Below are 16,379 nucleotides of genomic sequence, written 5' to 3' on the forward strand. Positions count from 1 at the left end.
TCCTGCTTGAAGGGAGGTCACTGCATTAAACCTTTCCCTGGAAAAAAACAGCTCTGTTTTTTTTTTTTTCTTTTAATATCGCTGTTATTATCATTAATGTTCAGCTCACCTCTAGCAGAGAACTCAGAGGAGACAGCAGCCTGCAGGCAGCAGACTGGACCACAATCACAATTTGTTTTTTTTTTTTCAATGCTTGTGCACGTTCAAAGCGCTCTCTGTTGGTCTAGCTGGTTTGTTAATGAGAAAATGTTTAGGGATTCAAATAAGGGTCTAAATCCTGACCACTGTGGACTCTGATCTATGCTAGGGGGTTTAAATTGGATGATGGACACACTGTGTCTTATTCACTGGCAAATGGAATAGTGTTTACTACAGAGACACAGTACAATGAAATGTCAATTTGTAATAATCAGGTAAACAAAGTAACCTTGTACATATACAATTACTGACTGTAGCCTTGTACATCAACAGAAAGGGACCACCAAAGGACCACTGCTGACCACCCATTCTCATCACATGGTAAATGGTCTGCACTTACATAGTGCTTTTTTTTTTTTTTTACCGTACTGTTCTACAAAGCACTTCACACTGTTTCACATTCACCCATTCACACACACACACTCACACTCACACACCAATGGCTGCAGCCATTGGCATCATCACATCAGCAGCATTGACGTTGTAGTGGTATGATACCCCCGACCTGCATATTTTATTGTTTCCATGCTCTATCATATCTATTTCTATTCAACAAGGGCTGTTAATTAGCTGATTTGTTGAATCAGGTGTGTTGTCAGGTGTGCCAAAAACACCTAAACGTGCAGGATAGTGGGTACTCCAGGAACAAGGTTGGGAACCTGTGAGCTTTGCCTCCATCTACTCATACTCATGCTACACACCAGTGGTCAGCTGAGAATGGCCCACCACCCAAATGATATCTGGTCTGCAGTTGTCATAGGGTGGTCCCTTTCCATTGATGGATGGGATAGAAAGTCTTAAATGTCCACACCCTAAAACCTCACCTGTGCAGATTAATTGGAGTGAAGCAGTGGTGGTTATCTCTGACAGTGGGCTCATGCTGTGCTGCCAGTGTTTATTAGATGCATTACCATTTATGCTCAGACAGTTTAATGGAGCCACCTGTGGGCAGCCCTGACTCATCACCATAGAGATATAATGAGATGCTCTTAGCTGTGCCACTGTGCTGATGTTACATTGCATTACTGTTTACACTGAGGGCAACCCTGAGTGAAACGAATAAAACTCCTAATTCGTTTGTTCAGAATAAGGAGTTTTATTAATCATTAAGCAACTTAGATTCTTCCTCATTTGTTGTAAAGTATATCATAATAATAATTTATTGTTATTATGTTCCAAATGTTCATGTAAATGACCAAACTGAGTGAAACCACTGGCTATGGTGTTGTAGGATAAGTTTGAGTGTGGCAATCGTTTAAATTCTTAAAAACAACTTTCTTTCTTTCTTTCTTTCTTTCTTTCTTTCTGTCTTTCTTAGCACTTCTTGTTGGAGAGTCACAGTGGCAACAGGCTGAGAAGGTCGGTCCACAATTCTCTATATCCAATCACAGAATCCAGCTCTTCCTGGGTAGCCCAAGACATTGCTAAACTGTGAGATGTAATCTCTCCACCATGTCCTAGGGCTTCCCTGTAGTGTCTATCGAATAGAACGTTACTGAAACGGCTCTGTGGTGTTGGTGAACAATGATTCAGGTGGTCAGGAAATAAGCAACAAAAGGCTATTATGAAGTGATATTACATACTTCCTTTTCACTAGGCTACGTTTTCTATGACACAAGCTGTTCTAGTTTTGGGTTTTCAATTTCAGCTTCATTACGGCAGGACAGATTGTTTGGGATCTGATACTGTTGTCTGGCTATTTGGGTCATTCGACCAGTCATAAGAAATATGACATCAGAAATCTCGAGGGAGAGATGTTTAACCTGCAATATCAAGCCCGGTATCTCATTTTACAGATCACTAAGGTCATGTCCTTTTGCAAATCCCTATTCTAAACGATTGTTTGATTTCAAATATACAATCTGTAATTATCCATCCATAAGCAAATTCAATTTATTAACAAAGTAGTGGTTGCAGGCCATGTCTCAAGTCACATGGAGTCAATATGACCTTTTCATGAACCTTCAAAGGTTTAAACAAGTTGCCCCTTGGTCCAATGCCATGATATTTTCTCAGGTCATGCTTTCTTAATCTATCAGAAAGAGGCAACAAATCAGCAATAATGTGTTCTATTCTCTACCAACGCATATCTTTAAACCCTCTCTCGCATGTGTCAGGCAGACTGTATCAGTCAGGAAGATATAGGAGGCACGTGGGACCGGCCTCCCGTCCTGCCTGTCTGTCTCTAAGTCCTGCAGGACCTCTGTATTTTATGGGCTAAAACCCAGTCTATTAAGCATGAGGATGACATGTCACCTGTGTTTGTTTACAGAGGAACTATGTGAGGTGAAGATGCTTTTCAAAGTCTGTCTGCCAGCATCAATCATCACAGGGGCTTGGCTCCTCCCTCCCACAAAACCCTCGGGTCTAATTAGCCACCTGGATGTCTCTGAAGGCCACGCATCCGCCTGCACTGCCTCCAAAAGAAAACAACAAATTTGACAAAAACAACCTCCTACTGCCTGCCAGTTTTGTCATAATGGATAAGTGTTGTGTGTGTGTGTGTGTGTGTGTGTGTGTGTGTGTGTGTGTGTGAGAGAGAGAGAGAGAGAGAGAGAGAGAGAGAGAGAGAGCAGTGCACAACTGTTAGTTTTTAATAATACCTTAGCTTTACTGAACAATTTTATCTGTAACTGTACATTCAGTTCTCCCAACATACACACGCAAACACACACACACACATACACACGTCAACACACAGCTATCTGTGTCCCCCAATGATGCACCCCATACTGAGCAATTAATACACAGAGTAACAACAGGTCTGTAGGGGATGAGATCAGGTAGGTCAGTGCCACAGAGGAGGATATTTCTCAGTGTGTGTGTGTGTGTGTGTGTGTGTGTGTGTGTGTGTGTGTGTGTGTGTTGTAAACAGGAAAAACACAAAGAGAACGTGTGCGGTGTAAATTGGAACGGAAGAAATATTATGTGTTGCCCCTGAAGCTGTCTGTTCAGTCTATAAAACCATAGGGAGGAACTGGACCAACCACCTGTATCCCAGACTGCACAGCCAATAACTGCTGGAGATCTCACTGTGTGTAGAAAGCACCAGACAGTCAGTTTCACACACACACACACACACACACACACACACACACACAATGGAAAAATGAGACAGTTCCTATTCCGTGCCCTGGAGGCCACTTTTCACACCAAAGGCTAATGATCTTCCCTTGTTTACCGATTCTCTCTCTACCTCTCTCTCTTGTTAGACATGAACTACACAGTATGTATAAAATAAAAGCACCTCCTCCTTGTCTCTTCTGTTGCTGGTATGTGTAACTTGTGTGAACTCACCTCTGTAACAGACTGACGAGAGTGAAAATAAGCAGCATGAGTCAAGTCTCCAAGAAAAACTCCCAGGCTCTCTGCTGGTTTCATGTACTTCATGTTTGTTTCTTGTTAATAGAATAGCACCCTCAAGGGTACTTGTTAAGTATGCATGTATGTCTGTGAATGTACCCACTTTAGGTACATAATTAGACCTTAAGGAGCATGGGTGTGCATTGATTGAATGAGGCTTTAATCTTGACTGGCTTCACTTTCCCAGGTGGGAGGGGGTTAAACACTAATACTAGCAACAATGAAGGAATTTTGTTTTTCATTGTATCTGATAATAATGTGATCAGACACTACTGCTGGAGATTGGTGTGCGATACAATCAAGTAGGAAAGCAATTCTAGCTAGCTAGTATATTTATTTATTTTCACTGGATTTATGACTCATGGCAGTTCTGTGATAACTGTGTTTGACCAATCAACAGTCTGCACTATTTCTAATAGGAATGGGCGATATGACGATATAATATCAATATTGTGATGAAATAAGCTTTTCTGAGCTATTGTACAAATTGTGATACCTTTTTAATTTAATTTAATTTAATTTTTTATTTAAATACAAGCTGACTGGAAGCAGCTGATTTGATTGAAAATTTTTGCACTTTATCATTAAATTTTGCAAAGTTTCAACTTTTTAAAAAAATATATTTTCCTTATTTTCTCCTTTTTAGTGTTTTATTCTTTATAAAGAAAATGATCACTTTAATATTAAAAATAAAATTAATGTGTTTTTCTAGATATTCAATGAATTTTCAAACAACACTACTGCACTGCTGGAAGTTTGTGAGCAAACCTACACTATATGGGCAAAAGTGGGCAGAACATGAGTAAAACTCCTGGCCATCACACCCATATGCCCTTTTTGAACGTCCCATTCCAGATTTAACCCCCCTTTGCTGTTATAATAACCTCCACTCTTCCGGGAAGGCTTTCCACTAGATTTTGGAGCGTGACTTTGAGGATTTGTGTCCATTCAGCCACAAGAGCATTAGTGAGGTCAGGCACTGATGTTAGGTGAGGAGGAATGCCGTTTCAGATCATCCCCAAACGTGTTCAGTGGGGTTGAGGTCAGGGCTCTGTGCAGGTCACTTGTGCTTCCATTCCAACCTTGGCAAACCATGTCTTCATGGAGCTCGCTTTGTGCACAGGGGCATTGTCATGATGGAACAAGTTTGGCCCTCTTAGTTCCAATGAAGGGGAATTGTAATGCTACAGCATACAAAGACATTCTATACAATTATGTGCTTCCAATTTTGTAGCAACAGTTTGAGAAGGCGTGTGTTGGGTGTGTTGGTTAGGTGTCCTCAAACTTTTGATAAAAAATTCAGTCTGGATACTCTGTCATGATACTCTTTGTGATCCATGTCATTATCCCATGTCCTACTGCACTGGACCTGATATTCCAGAAGCATCAGTCAAGGTTGTATTAACTGGCAGAGAGAGAATGTTCAGTGTGATGGCTGCTTTGCGCTGTTGTGTACCTTGCTGATCTCCTGAAGCAGTATAACCTATCACGAACGCTTGTCTCAGTTGTGACACATGTCTGCTATTAATCACCCAGATGACTCACAGCTCAGCCATATGTATTATTATACATATGGCTGATTTATTATTATATACAATATATTATTATATTATAACTCTGGAAGAGTGTTCCAAAAGACATTAGAAATGCTCTATAGGTATTATCAAACGCACATTAAAATGTATTTGTTTCATTTGGCCTAACTGTAGTTATTGGTTCTTTCATACTATTTGATATCTTTATGATTTGTAGTAATTAATTACGAATTGTACATTGTTTCAACACTTTCTTTGTTTATTGAATGTTTTTCAATCTTTCATATGCAAAGCACTGAGAATTTGGACTCAAAATGAAAATGGCTAAATAAATAAAGACTATTATTATGCATTTGTGTGTGCAAACATCCTACTATGCACCCCGAGCATATGGCTAATGTCTCTATGAGCTACTGTACTGTATTATAAATATGCTGTATGCATGCATGTGACTGTGCACTTAGGGCTTAGAGAATGTGCCATATGTACACTGCCTGTGTGTGTCAGTGTACTGCCGGCAATAACAGCTGGGCACAGTAGTAAATTCTCTCCTGCGGGGACTGTTATACTGTGGTTTATAGGATGCTGTAGAGCTCTCCACCCTATTTTGCATGCCAGAGCAAACCCCACAACTCACAAGTGCCATTAAACACACACACACACACACACACACACACACACACACACACAGAGAGAGAGAGAGAGAGAGAGAGAGAGAGACAGAGAGAGAGAGAGAGAGAGAGAGATACACAAACCACGAGCCTCAGCCTGTTCATCATTATCATGCTCATAAAGATAAAACACCCATATATACTCTCATGAACATACATACACCAGCGCACAGAAGGGGTGGACCAGCTCCAACAGGCTGTGATTGATAAAACATGACATGCAGGCTTGGCTTGGCTGAGAACGTCAGGAAAAAAGGTAATGATAGGCTTCCACAGATCCTGTGGTAATTTGGAATGTTCCCCCTCTACCCATGGCATTTTCACACTCAGTCTATTAAATGAAAGAAAGTGGGAAAGGAGGGGTGGCACAATGGAAAGCAGTTTGTGCAAGTGTGTTTGTTTTGTATTACACACTGTGGTTCATGCTCTCAGGAGGGTTGTCAAGCTGCTGTTTGTGGCCACGGACACACAGACACAAGGCCCGTGGGCTCCTATGCTGAAGGTTGCACTAGACCACAGAGGGGGGCTGGAAATGTCTGGAAACAGACTGTAAGATGGGGCTGGCTGCAGAACACAAAATAATTTACAAGCTCCTGATTGTGTATGATTGTGAGCGTGTAGCTCAGTGCTCATGCATCTGCCCAGTGTATCAAGTCCCCTCTCCACCAAGAAAGCTTCAATTCAGTTTTTGCATTTATAAAACACCTCCTCCGTAGAAACAGATCCTGGGTTCCTGGTTCAATCCTGAGCTGTACTCAGTGTCTGTGCAGAGTTCTGCATTGTCTCCCCATGGGGGTTTCCAGAGGTTCTCAGTTTCATTCCACCTCCCAAAAAACAAACTTGCATGTGGGTGAACTGGCTACACAAAATTGGTTGTAAGTGTGTGTGTATGATGTCCTGCAATGGGCTGGAATCCAACTTAGGGCAGTGGTGGCTTGGCAGTTAAGGCTCTGTGTTACTGATCAGAAGGTCAGGAGGTCAAGCCCCAGCACTGCCAAGCTGCCAATGTTGGGCCCTTGAGCAAGGCCCTTAACCCTCGCTGCTCCAGGGGTGCTGTATCATGGCTGACCCTGCGCTCTGACCCCAGCTTCCTGACATGCTGGGGTATGTGAAGAAAAGAATTTCACTGTGCATAGGTATATGTGATAAATAAAGCTCATTATCATTATCATTAGTGTGTATTCCCACCTCACAACCTGTGTTCCCAGGATAGGCTCTGGATCCACCATGACCATGACCAGCATACAATGTTTACTTAAGATGAATAAAGAAATATGTGTGGACACCTGACCATCACATATGTGGGTCTTCCCCAAACTGTTGCCACAAATTGGAAGCACAAATTGTCTTTTTGATGTTTTTGTATGCGGTAACATTACAAATCCCCTTCACTGGAATCAAGAGCCCCAAACCTGTACCAGCATGACTATGCCCCTGTGCACAAAGCGAGGTCCATGAAGACATGAAGATGTTTTTTCAATGTTACAGTGGAAGAAATCGAGTGAACACCTCTGGGATGAACTTGAAAGCCGACTGTGCACCAAATCTTTTCCCATCCTCAATAATGCTCTTGGGCTGAATGAGCAAATCCCAACAGCCATGCTCCAAAATCTAGTGTAAAGCCTTCCCAGAACAGTGAAGATTATTATAACAGCAAAGAGGGACTAAAAAGCACATATGGGTGTGATGGTCAGGTGTCTACAAACTTTTAGTCATATAGTATAACTACATATACAAATAGAAGGCACACTATTCATTGCTTTGTTTTAGAAAGCTTGCCCAGAACGTACTGGGATCCCGTGGAACCCACCAAAAATTTGCATGAGTGTTAGAGAGTGTAAGGAAGAGATTAGATATGAAGCTTGCTGGACAAAGAAAGAATATGTTCATTAACACTTAAACGTGTGGTGCTAAGCAATATGCCAAGTGTAGGGAAGTGTAGTAAAAAGCTACCGGTAAGAGATAAAGCTAATATTCAGATCCAGATCAAAAGGGAATATCATGAACAGAAAACAGGCAGTGGTCAGGTGATCAACAAACATCATTAACTATGCTAGGCAAGAATCAGAGAACCAAAAACCAGGTAACAATAAAGTTGAATATAAGGCTTGGTATCAACTGCTGTCTAGGACATAGAGTTCTTAAACAGTGTGGCAGTAATTGTTCACGGGTGTGTGTGTGATCAGTAAAATTGTAACCATGAACATGACAGTCTCTGTGATGGGGAGTTGTAGACCTTAGCAGCCAGATTTGTAGGCTGCATGGTGTTCTGGGAAATGATGTTTAACACTGAATTTTGTGTTGACGTGAGACAATGCATTTACAGCATCCTTAACTACTGTTTGGTCAGGGTTGTGGTGGTTTAAATTAGGCTACCAGTTTGTTCATATTTTTGAAAAATTAAACAACTACATTTCTTAGAAACCACTGTGAGCACGTCCAAAAAAATATGAATAACTGTGTGAGCAAAATTAATAAACATTCCTGCACACTTCTCTAGTTGAGACCAATTATGAATTGAGTGATGTATCTAAGGTTGAGGAACTGTCAGAGCCAGAACTCACACGCTGACACTGCTGCCATTTTTTCCCCAGTGTTTTATAGGATGTGTCTCAATCAGCTCCCTAGCTCCCTAGGTTGTGAATCATTAAATCGTGTACATGAGTTCAGGCACTGGTAAGGACTCTGGCTCACTACACATTGGGACTCAATTTCCGGTCACAAAAATTAAAAACTTAAATATATTTAAGTTTTATATGTCATAAATCTGTTAGCTTTATTACACACATTTTTGTCATGGTACTTTATGCAGGATCATAAACTAGCTAGTGGATTTTTTTTTTTTAAACATTAACCACTTAAAAGTCATTAGACTCAAATATAGACCCGTATATAGAACGTCAAATAAAGTTAAAAATCACAAACCTTAGTAATGATCTGAAAACTACAACAACAATAACAAGCTACTTATATTTGTAGCAGAAGTGGGCTGAGAAATCGTCCACAATTTTTTTTCCAGCTGACAGGCTTCAGAAAACATGATGTCATTTCCAGTAAGTAAACATAGTGAGCATTGATGCTGCCTGGTTTTTGCAGTGCATTGTGGGATTTTTTTTAGGGAGCAAACGTTCCAGTGCACTGGAAGGATTTAGCGATTGAGACAGCCCTTAAAATGGCCGACTCCCTGATCAGCACACTGACTACTGAACCTCGGAGCTGATTGAGACATACCCACAGTGTTTCTGAGGGCATAGTGGGAGGATTTTTGAAAAATTGGATTTAGGCCACACCCACCTGGGTTTAAAGCTGTATACAGATACAGATATTTAGAGCACTAAACAGATACAGATACAGAGCGTGCCATTGCGTTACACCACTAATCTGTTGTGACTGACTGCCATTCAAATGAAATGATGAGTCACAGTGGGCAGTGCTTCTGAAGACTACATTTTCATTCTTGCTTTGAGGCCAGCTGTTTGAAATCATACGCTAACTCAATAAAAGAGTCTGTCAGGCCTCTGGAATGAACAGAATCCTGTCTGAAGAAGAAACACGATGGGGTAATGGAATGACAACAAGCCTGCAACTGATCCTGATCAAACAGTGCATCAAAATGATGCTGCACACAAGTAGTTCAAATGAGGAGGAAGACAGGTGCGTTTGTAAAACTTTTTAATTCTGTAAGTGTTTGAATAGTTAAATTAGACATCCCATTCCTTACCTCACACTTCTCACGAAACAGAATGGAAGGGTCTGAGGAGGTTAGAGCTAGAATGCAATGCTCACACTGAACAGAGAAAAGAATAATTTCCTAGAACAGCTGTCAAAATGTCAGATATAGGATTCCCAGACCACACTTCATAACCATTGTAATTCTCTCTCTCTCTCTCTCTCTCTCTGATAGGAAAAAATACGAGGCAATGAACGTGATGTCTAATCTGTCTATCCCAAAGTAACACTAACAGAATAAAATGATGCATTATTTATATTGCAATTAAGCATCTCTCCTAAAAATTTATTCCTCCTCACTCTCTCCCCTTGTCTTCCCCTCTCTGTCCCCTTTTTTCTCTCCCTTTCTCTCACACACGCTACCATTATCATTGCTTGAGATCTGAATTTGATTATCTTCTGAATAAATAATCAGCAGAAAAGATGATAGATAACAATAATAATTGAAGCCATTTTTATAGCTTGGATATAACAGTGAGTTTCTCATTTTTATGACCATCTTAAAATGCGTAAGCATTCTCTTAAAAAAAATAAAATAAAATAAAATAAACAGCATTTTCACAAATAATGAAAAAAGCAAATGTATAAAAAAAAAAATTCACAATAATTATTTTCAAAGGAATCCTAGGGGGGGGGGGGGGGGGGGGGGGGGGGACCATTTTTTTCTGACAGCCATGATAATAATCAAAAGCTTTGGGGAAAAAAAATACAGTATTAAAAAACGTTTCCAATTATTTTCCCTGCCGCTATGTATTTATTATATATTATGTACATTTACAACAATAATCAAACAAAGTGATGCGAGAAGTGTATTGTGCTTTTGCTGGTGGGTATGATATTTACTTTGGGTATAAAAAAAAAATAATTGAGACATGTATTACACAGTTGTTCAAGGGTTTGATGCAGTCAAAGTGATGCCCAGTCTCTTATCAGCACCAGTTTCCTTCTCCCAAATGCTTCTGGACAGTCTGCAGTGTTTACACATCCTTGACAAAAGGCTTTCTGTTCAAGCACACACATACATACACACACACGCACACACACACACGCAAAACCTCGGGCCTGCGCACATCCCGTGGTATATTTATTGTGCACATTGTGGTATATTTATTGTGTTCATGTGTGGAATATAATGACTGTGAATGTGCTGCTGTCTGTGCATTTGCAAGCAGGCGTTAAAACACTAACTCCCACAGACTGCAAGACACTACACATTAACTTACTAGTGACAAAACTAACACGGCAAAGTGATATTAATGCAGCGATCCTTAGTCAGTCACAGAAGAGACATTGTGGAATCTTCTGGACCTTACTCATGATGGAGCAAGAAAATGAGTGCTTAGAACAGGTGAGTCATATTGGAAATATCTCAAGCAAACTAGCTTTTTAATCTTCACTTTCAAAGCACTGTGGCGAGGGAATGAGAGTCAAACTTTCCTTTGAACAAAATAAAGAACATTTTCATTCTAGTTTTAAAATAAGCATTTTTTTTTTTTAAATAGGGAAGTATCCCAACACTTTGAAGTGTACACCAATGACTGGTCATAGTTGGCTTTGGCTGGAGAGAGAAAAACGTGTGCTGGTTTCAGCTGTCCTACATAGCCAACTCTATCCGTATTGGCTTTCAAGCAGAACCAAAGAACTCTATAAATTACAGAATTATTTTTCTCAGATAAAATTGGCTGCTTTAAGGAGAAAAGATGGTGTTCTACACAGGACCAATTTCCAGTAAACACACTACAGGCACTAAGAACAGTCTGAACACTCATGAAAGTATTTCTCTTTGCTTAACTAATCAACACAACAAACAACTTTTTTTCTGTCATCACTGGTCGATCAGACCATCTCTCAGCCATCTGCCACTGGGAAACTGAGCCCCATCCAAAAAGAGTCCCAACGGATTTTAGTCACTCTCCACTGCACCTGTCCCGCTCTCTACGGTCTGTAATGAACCATGTATTTATATATGAAGCGTGTCCTATTTACATGTGCTCAAGCTTGGTTTGTCAGTGTGACAGACAACAGCATCGTTTACAGTGGGGGGTAAGGGGGGGGGGGGGGGGGTATTGAATATGTCAACATTTTTTCCAGTAAATATATTTCCAATGAAGCTATTCACATGAAATTTTCACCAGACATCAGTATTAGTTCAAGAAATTCGCAAATATAAAGAATTCACAACATTTCCCAACTCCATAAATAAAGTTATGTGAAATAAAGTGGAATGACACAGGAAAAAGGTATTGAACATGCTAAGGCAAAGCAGCTCTCCAAGGCCAGGTAAGGCAAGGAACCAGCTGAAATCTGTAAGCAGTTAGAAAGTAATTATACATCATATTTGTGCAAATTAATATCAGCTGGGTTAGTAAATTGATGGTCCATAAAAGGGATTTTCATTACCAAGGTGTCACACAGGAAACATCTCATGATGGGTAAAAGAAATCGGATACAGACGTATTTCAAAACTTCTGAATCCTCCAGTAAGCACCATTGGGGCCGTTATCTGCAAGTGGAAGCAACATCACCCATCAACCGGCCACGCACAGGAGCTTCGCGAGATTTATGACCAGGGAGTCAGAAGAATAATCAGAAGAGTAGCCCAAGAGCCAAGGACCACTCGGAAAGAGCTCCAGAAACACTTGGAGGCAGCAGGTACCATCGTCACAGAGAAAAAAAATAGGCAATGCACACCACCGCCATGGTCTCTATGCACGCTCACCCCGCAAGACTCCATTACTAAAGAAAAGGCATGTTGACTCTCATTTAATGTTTGCTGCAACTCACTTGGACAAGCCTATGAAATACTGGGAGAGTGTATTCTGGTCAGACGAGAGCAAAATGGAACTTTTTGGCTGTCATACTACACACCATGTTTGGAGAAGAAATAGCACTGCTCATCACCCTAAAAACACAACACCAACAGTGAAATTTGGAGGTGGAAGCATCATGATGTGGGGCTGTTTTTCATCGCATGGTACTGGCAGCCTTCATATAATTGAAGGAACAATGAATGGAGCCCTTTACTGGGAGATTCTTGAGAAGAATCTGCTGCCATCAACCAGGATGATGAAGATGAGACATGGCTGGACCTTCCAGCAGGACAATGATCCACAGCATACAGCCAAGGAAACTATCAACTGGTTTCAGAGAAAATAAATCAAGATGTTAGAATGGCCCAGTCAATCACCTGACTTGAATCCAATTAGACAAGATTTAAAGACAATATGTTTAGAAGAATGGGTCAAAATCACACCTGAATACTGCAACCGATTAATTTCTTCATACAGGAAGCATCTTGAAGCTGTGAATACAAACTAAGCTACTCCACTAAGTATTAAATACATTTCAGTTAGTGTGTTCAATACTTTTTTCCTGTGTCATTCCTCTTTATTACACATAAATTCATTTATTGACTTAAATGTTTGGATTTCTTTTATGTGTGGATTTCTTGAGTTGTTGAGTTTCTTGAGTTATTCTTGTGTAATACTGATGTCTGGTGAAAATTTCATGGGAATAGTCTCATTGGAAATATATTTACTGAAATAAATTTTGATGCGTTCAATACTTATTTCCGCCACTGTATAACATGATGATTTTAAAGCACTTTTCAAATCTTGTTACAAATGGGGTTTTTTTTCCTCTTTATAATACATAGGTATCTAATTAGATAGAGGGAGAGGGAGAGAGAGAGAGAGAGAGAAAGAGTGATTCGTCCTTGTTATTCCCTAAAGATTAAACTCACTTAAGTAACCACTTCATAGTAAAAAGAAAGAAACAGACCTTGAAGACTGAACAGGAACATGAAATAGCTGAATGAAATAACTGACATGGCAAATTCAACAAATAATCTTCACACTGTGATAGAAAAAAAGGTGAAAGGAAAGTTCCTCAAGATTTCTGTATATGGTTATTGCAAGCATTTTTCCTAAGGGTTCTACTTGGGTTAATTCTGAAAAGTTAAACCCGCTGTTGTAAGGTTCTACTTAGAACCTTTAATGGTTCCACCTGAAGGAGAGACTGAAGAACATTTAGCATGTTAGATAGAATCTTTTGAAAGAGTATGTTCCTGGGATAAAGCAGTATGCAGTGTCAAAGAGTGTTCTGACATACAGTACTTTGCACTGTTTAAAGTAACATTACGATAGGGTTTAATACAACAGAAAAATGTGAATAATCATGAAATCAATTGATCATGATGGGGGGAAAAACAAAAAAAAATCCCTTTGTGCTACAATTTATACACACCAGATCTACTTTCATTTCCTGTATTGTGCTGGTGTTTTGATGTGAAGTAAACATGAGACACAGAAAACTTTAACGGTGTTTAACAGTACTCATTTTAAAGCTATTTAACAGTAGTGCTAAATATTTTAGAAAATTACAATTAAACTAAATCAATTAAAAATGCAAAATCACTAAAACAGTAGCAGTTTAATGCCACAACATTAAAAACAACAGATTTCAATATGTAGTCATTTCTTCCCCAAACAGTAAACCAACATTGAGACACCAGGCATGAAATCTATACTAGTTCAGTCTTTTTCTGATGAACATAAACATTTAATGTACTTATCCTGTAGGTCACATGATATAGTTTTTGGGCTGAATTTGCTGGGACTCCTGCTCCTGGGAAGATTGGCAACTGCCTTGAAGGCTTTCCATTTGTAAACAATCCAATCCAATACACTGTAAAATAGTGAATTTCAAATTGTTTGGAGATGGCCTTGTGACCCTTGCTTTTCTGAAATCATGGCTGATGTCTTTTCTTCTTGGCATGATGCAGACACAGCTGAGTGTTCCAGAACCAGCCCAAAGTTCTGCTTTTATAGAGGCAGGCACACTTCTTGATGATTAACTAATCTTGTGCATTTAATTGTTTCCACCTGATTTCTGAATGTTGATTTACTTTTTCATACATATTGAAATCAGATTTGTTTTTGTTGTTATCACATAAGGTCATTTGTTTGTTTATAGAAGTGGGTGAGGACCACACTATATATTATTATTTAGGTCCTGATAAATAAAAACCTGATAAATAAGGTTTGGTTATATGCGAGGCATCTCAAAAGGCTACAATACCTTAATCCACAGGTTCCCAACCTTGGTCCTGGAGTACCCTATGTCCTGTACAATTGAGTGTTTTTGCTGCTCCCTACACGCTTGATTTAACTAATCAGCTAATTAAAAGCTCTTGCTGATTTGAAGTGGGTGTGTTAGAGTAGGTAAAGCACTAAAATGTACAGGAAATGGGGTATTCCAGGACAAGGGTTGGGAACCTGTGCCTTAATGTTCTGCAATGGCTCTTGGGCTCTTCTGCAACAAATTAAACAGCACTTTAGGAACGAACCATAGCAATGAAAAATAAAAATAATCCTGCAAACTTAATCCACATTTGAATATGCTGAATGATAGTGTAACATTTGATTTATGGTAAACTTTTTAATTATTTTGTGGTGCATACCAGTTTAAGCAATTTAAACATTATTCAAATGTGTACAATAATGTTTAATTTTCAGTAAAGCCTTCTAATAGCCTTCTATTCCTAAACGTTCCAGCAACAGAGCACATTTGGTCCAAATGACACTATTTTTATTGTAATTGGGATTTGGATCAAAATTGACTTAATCCAAGTGATCACGCAAACCATTATAAGAACTCAGTAATAAAAGAGCTTTTATAACATTGAGCTCATGGATCACTAGGTTATGCATCATAGACACCCGTTTGAGAACCACTGGTTTGTACTTCCGTGCCAATATCTCAATTTGATGACCGTTTCCATTATAGATGAAAGAGCTCTCTATGTTTTCTGATATAAAAACTAGCCTATTTATAGTGTTATAATCTCTTCTTTCATGTGTTATGTTGCAGACACTATATTTCTATGACATGTCCATTTCCAGTGATCATAGACCATCCATATCCAACTATCCACATTGAGTTGAGCAGATTGGGGTTAAGGGTCTTGGTTCAGTGGCTCAGCAGTGTCAGCCTGGTGGTACTGGGATTTAAACTCACAGCCTTTCAAGCAGTAGTGCAGATCCCTAACTGCTGAAGTTCAAGCACACCTGGTGCAACTAATGAAGCCCTTGATTAGTTGCATCAGGTATGTTTGAGACAACACCTGTTCTCCATATTTGTGCTGATGTGAGGGATTCTATTCAGGGGGTTGAGTAATTTTGAAATTTGGAGAAATTATTATAAATTGCATTTTCAGTTGAATTTTGGGGAAACCACTTGAAGCATCCGTTGTGTTGAACTATTTCACTTGCTTTTGTTTGATCTGTTCATTGCAAACAGCTGAAAGTCTGTAAATGTTGACAATAAACCTGATTTGCAATGGGGGTTGAATAATTTTGATTGCAACTGTATCCTTTCTGCTTCCCTTGTGCACGGCTTTGACACAGTATGATTTGCCTCTCATTATCATGATGTCATGTTAATACAGAGGAATGGCAGCACATGACCCATGTTTATTACATTATTGAGCTCCAGGCTGTCAGAATTCAGCACAACGTAATTACCCACATGGAGTATTAGACACAGCAAACAAACATATTTCTGTATCTGTGTGGATCTGTGCTTCATCACAAGAGAAAAAATAATTACAGAAAGAAGCAGAGCCTGCAAGAAACAAATTCTTTGTATGAACTTATTATAAAATATATTTATTCAAAAGATGTCTCTCAATGTTTAGTCTTAAACCAGAAGAACAGATCTCACCATCATTATGAGAAGAAAATATTCAAATTCTTCACTTGTCATTAGGTTCTGTACTAATTTCTATGCAAGACTGCTCTTCTTCCTGGCCTTTTAAAAGTGCACATATCACAAGGAGACCAAAAGTGAACCATTTGTTAGAATGGTAAGCAGTGTTAGCAAA

Source organism: Ictalurus punctatus, chromosome 6, assembly GCF_001660625.3.
Source record: "Ictalurus punctatus breed USDA103 chromosome 6, Coco_2.0, whole genome shotgun sequence".
Taxonomy (NCBI): domain Eukaryota; kingdom Metazoa; phylum Chordata; class Actinopteri; order Siluriformes; family Ictaluridae; genus Ictalurus; species Ictalurus punctatus.